This window comes from Sebastes umbrosus, chromosome 12 (assembly GCF_015220745.1).
Source record: "Sebastes umbrosus isolate fSebUmb1 chromosome 12, fSebUmb1.pri, whole genome shotgun sequence".
Classification (NCBI taxonomy): Eukaryota; Metazoa; Chordata; class Actinopteri; order Perciformes; family Sebastidae; genus Sebastes; species Sebastes umbrosus.
The window spans coordinates 16587025-16592175 of NC_051280.1; the positions used below are offsets into that span (position 1 = coordinate 16587025).

The following is a 5151-nucleotide window of genomic DNA, read 5'->3' on the forward strand; positions in this document are numbered from 1 at the left end:
AATTGAATAGATCAGCTGCATTGTCACAAATACCCAAGCCAGCTATATGATTCAGTATCGGCCCGATATCGGTGTATCCCGTGTGAAACACAAGCGTTAAGTTTCACTTTCACTTTCACTTTTGAAACTAAGTTATTTTAAGCCAAAACATGATGTTTTTCCATTAAACTTAACCAAGTGTTTTTGTTGCCTAAACCTAAAGAAGCTGTTTTGTTTGTGTTAAAAACGTAATGTTTTATTCAGTTTTACGTGTCATAACGTGAACCTTTTACGTTTCGCTTTCACTTTTACAACGTAGTAGGCGTAGTAGGGCCCCTATTGACTGACATGTATATAGCGCCTATTTTAATGGCTTGATAACAGTCGAATCGGGTGCAGGATCTCTGAATTTCCTGTTGAGTGTGAGTAAAAAAAAAAGTAAAAGTGCCACCTTTGGGGACTGCGAACTTAAATTTTAGTTCTACGGTAAATGACCTTCACTAAAATCACACTGCTAGGACCTATTTTTTTTCCTTGTGACCAATTCCGCAAAGAAAAGAGAATATATACTGTGAAGTAAGCACCAGTAAGTCCAGCCGGGCCACTCAGAATGAGAAATGCTACGGGTAAGAACGGGCTAATTTATCAGCATTAAGTCAAATAAAGAAGAGGTAGAGAGGAGTAGTGGAGGGTGGGGGAGACAGTGTGGGCTGAGTACACAACAGTAGGACAGAAGCATTTAAAAGAGACATCAGTGGATAATGACTTCATCCCCTTTCATCTTCACTAAGTGTGCAGCAGCTTGTGGCACCCCAACGGGCTCTTCAATGGGGGAAAATATTACAGTACATTGTAGTATGACAGACCTTAGTGGCAAACACATGCTTCTTTCAGTCCCTCCCTACTCTGTTAATTTCATCAAATGGCCTGTATTTAGAAAATGAGATTAAATTCAAGCAATCAAAATAGCAAACAGGATCCATGGTGTCAAGCTAACACAGATTCATTGCTCTTTCTGTCTCTCTTACATGCACACACAGATAAATACATGCTTATTGCTTCTCTGTCACACACACAAACACGCTAGCACACACGCACACACACACACACTACTGCTCCTCCACCATAGCAAAGGGACTGTCGTTGATAGCGGCCGTGACAGATTCGTCAGTGGGCGGTGGGCGTCGGTGAGTTGATGTAGTGTGCGTGGGTGGACATGATTTAATACACACTGAAGCTCACCGCAGAGAGACACGATGGCACTGCTGGTGGTACAAAATTGTCTAGGTTTAGTTAAAGTCAGTGTAAGATTATAGCTCTTCATCCTCAACTAGTCTTTATTCCTGCTGTTGGAATGCTATTATTTAGTACATTGCAGCTCTTCATGACTGCTTGAATCTTTAAAAAAAGGCTTTTTATAACACCATTGTTCTTCTTTTACTTTGTCTCAGTGTCCTGCGTTTGCTGTTACAGAGATATTGATGTTCTTTTGTGTAAAAGTCAGCTTTTCTGTGACCAAGAAAAGAGTTTTCCAAGAATCCCTAAAGCCAAAATAACAACTGTGTACACAGGATTTTCCATAATCTGTGGTAGACAACAATGTGAGGTGTAATGGACATTGCATCATATTTGTCCATTTCTATTCTTTATCCAATTTCCCTCAAATGTTTTAATCATTTCTACGCCTTATGTAAAGCATTTTAAATTATGTTTACGTTTGAAAGGCGCGATAGAAATAACATTGCCTGTCAGTAAATACAATTACTGTAAGACAATCTTGAAAAGGTATGTATGTATGTTATTAAGTGAACTACTGTTTACCATTCGCAATGTTTATTAAATGAAATGTCCCCGCAATTTGCATACTGTCAACAAAGGAACAAATAATAATAAAAAGTAAAACTACATAATAAAAATCAGCAGAATCGGAGTTACAAGGTTGTCATGTGCCAGCTGTGATATGTATAGCTCTGCTTTGATTAAAGGTCATCTCTCTCCTTTGTGCCTGTGATAGAGTTTGCTCTGGGCTCCAGCTGGGGTTCCTGACACCATCATGCCTCGGTTTATTCCCCTGCTCAGGAGGACAATCATCTTTCAACCCCGCGGTGCTCCTTGTAGTGAGGACACAGAGAATAAATCACTGTCGCCCAGCCCACAGACATGGGAAGGCTGTTAACAAGTTCAAGAGGAGCCCAGGGTGCTGTCCAGAGAGGGAGTCAAGGGTCAAAGCTCCACTGCTGGGTTAGTAGGTCAACTCCTGGCCAGGTAGACTGGTGTTTGCTTGTGCACTGAGTTATTGAATTAAATGACGCACAATCCTCAGAACAAAATGCCAGGGCGAGTAAACAGACCAGTACAGACAAAATTGAAAAAAAGTTTGGAGAGTTATTGTGGCTGACGAACACTACTATATTTCCTACTGGCTAGTATGTGTTAGCGGTTAGCTGGGACCAGGCCCTTGCTTTGCCATCATTATTTCTCAGGTCCAAGCTTTGTTGACCTTTTGTCAACCAACACAAGACACATCCTCATTCCCAACTCGTCAAATACGGCAGCTTGGTCAGTGGCTCCACGCTTCAAACCACTACTACTGATGCTGTAGGTACCCCTCTCACATCAGTTTTCCACGTGTCAATTTCCGCTTGTTACGTGCATACACTGTCTTTTCAAAATAAACTTCTGTTTTCACAGGAAACAACTTGGTTAGGTTTCAGCAACAAAACTACTCAGTGAGGTTTAGGAAAAGATTGTGGTTTGGGTTAAAATAAAGTATGTTTGTTACGTCGTTAAAGGTATAATATGTAACAGTTGTCACAGCATCCAAAGCTGGCCCCTCCTCCTGGGCTCAACTAGCGAGCGATGAAGTGAGAGAGAGAGAGAGCAGCGATGGTTGAGCCAGTTATAGAGTGAATGAAGATAGGGAGCAGCGTTAGTGAGAAAAAAAGCAGTGGGTCAGAGAAATAAAACGTTATTTTCTTATTGCCCAGAAACATCGCGAACACAGCAAAATAAGAAGAACAGAGAAAATACAGGCAGCGGGCTGGGTCTCTGCAGATACAGACAACACCACACACTTCTAGTGGATCATAAGTGATGATTGAGAAGGATTATTGTTTTTATCAGTCTATACATTGTTTTTTTTAGAAAATTCCTGCATATTATACCTTTAAGTAGGCTACGTTACGTACGCGATGTAGTAACGTTGCGTAGGCTACGTAACTTCAAATAAGTCAACAGGACCCGAGCACCAGTCTCCTGGGTGAAAGTACTTTGTTGTTTGACTCATCCTTCGCCCCCAGCCCAGCAAAACTGGGCATTTTTCACAGCCTTTTCATTTTGACTTGTAGTAAAAAAGTAGGACAAACACAGATGTTACTGATAATGTTAACAATGGCTCCTTTATATTCAAGTGTCCCAGTAAGTCATGACAGTGTGATAGTGTGCCTGCATGCACAATACCAGGACCCTGAAACTGGAGCAACTAAATGGATCCATGTCAAAATGTATTTAGTGGAGAATGCATATCAAGATTTTAATCCAACAATTACAGTATGTGTGTAGCCTCTCTCTTACTTGAAAAATGCTCATTTTGCAAAAATATACACAAACATATTCATATATATTTTCATTTGTTTGCGGGAAAAACTGCATAGAGAGGGAATTAAATGGCTTTGAGTGAAATAGTATTAAGTTCCCGCCTGGTGAGTGCTTGCCTGCGCTTTATGTTAGTCAGTGTTTTATTTCTTTGTCACGAGAAGCACTTTGTGTTGCCTCATTCAGATTCTTCAAATTACTGTAAAAATGATTAACAGTGATAGCACAAAAGCGGTGTTAAGGCTTTATTTTGAAAAATGTAAATCTGTGGATTAGTGCTTCCAGCTCCATTTGACCATTAAATTCTGCATTTCGACAATAGCTTAAAAGCTTTCACAGATAACAGTCACATTTCCTCAGATATTCCAATGATGGCAATCACCAAGGTCTGTTTAGATAAAAAGATGCGCTTTCCATTTGCAGTCTAAACTATTTTCCGTCACTATGCATTTACAGTACAAACACTGCCGGGTTATTAATATAAGTAAAAAGAAAGCCTTGCAAAACTTTTTCAGCCAAAGAAGTTATTTCAATTGCAGGGCTCTAATGAAAGCATTTGAAAACTAATTCCCAGACATGCATCTTCCCTTTTGTCTAATACCCGGATTAACATTTTTTTGACACAGCGTATTATTTTTTTCCCTTATCAGCACAAGACAGTAGGAGATAATTACATGCCATAGCACTCCATTGCCTGTACAAAACACTTCTTCAGCTACTTCAATCAATATCAGTTATGTTGAGATGGATAAATAATTTGCCTGTTTAGAAGATAGTGCGCTTCATGGGTGTTACTGCAGGTGGAAACATAATTCATTCCAAACTGTTAATGAAAACGCAGTGGTATGTCCTAATATCAATTTCTAACCAGACTGTAGGTCTTCTTGAGGCACCAGGCAGACTTTTACTACAGTATACTATACTGAATATCTAACTATGAATCTCTCCCTCTATATAAAATTAGGGCTCTCAAAGTTAGCGCGATACTGACGCGTTAACACAAACTTGTTTTAACGCCACTAATTTCTTAAACGCATTAATGCAATTTGCGATTTTTAGCTTGTAGCAGGCTCAGTTTTTTTTTTTTTTTTTATTTCTTGGGGGGGGTTTTAATGCCTTTAATGATGAGTGAGAGAGACAGTTATGAAAGGGGGAGAGAGAGGGGTTGACATGCAGCAAAGGGTCACAGGTCAGATTCATACAAAACTAACGAGTGTCATACTAGATTGTTGCCAAGAAGGCTAAATAACGCTCCAAACTTGCGCTAAATTTTGGCGAGGAAAGAATGTCAGTCATTTTCAAAGGGGTCCCTTGACCTCTGACCTCAAGATATGTGAATGAAAATGGGTTCTATGGGTACCCACGAGTCTCCCCTTTACAGACATGCCTACTTTATGATAATCACATACAGTTTTTGTGAAAGTCATAGTCAAGTCAGCACACTGACACACTGACAGCTGTTGTTGCCTGTTGGGCTGCGGTTTGTCATGTTATGGTTTGATATTTTTGATGCTTATTGCAGTACCTGTGAGGTTTCTCTGGACAATGTTTGCCATTCTTTTGTGTTATTAATTGATT

The 5151-nt window shown here is 39.9% G+C and overlaps 1 long non-coding RNA gene across 1 annotated transcript; it reads left to right on the forward strand.

Annotated features, from left to right (window-relative positions):
• The first annotated feature begins 938 nt into the window (after positions 1 to 938).
• On the forward strand, positions 939 to 4919 carry LOC119498031. The gene is made up of 3 exons (XR_005209035.1): positions 939 to 963; positions 1279 to 1281; positions 4788 to 4919. It is a non-coding gene; the product is annotated as an uncharacterized LOC119498031 (long non-coding RNA).
• The last annotated feature ends 232 nt before the right edge of the window (positions 4920 to 5151 follow it).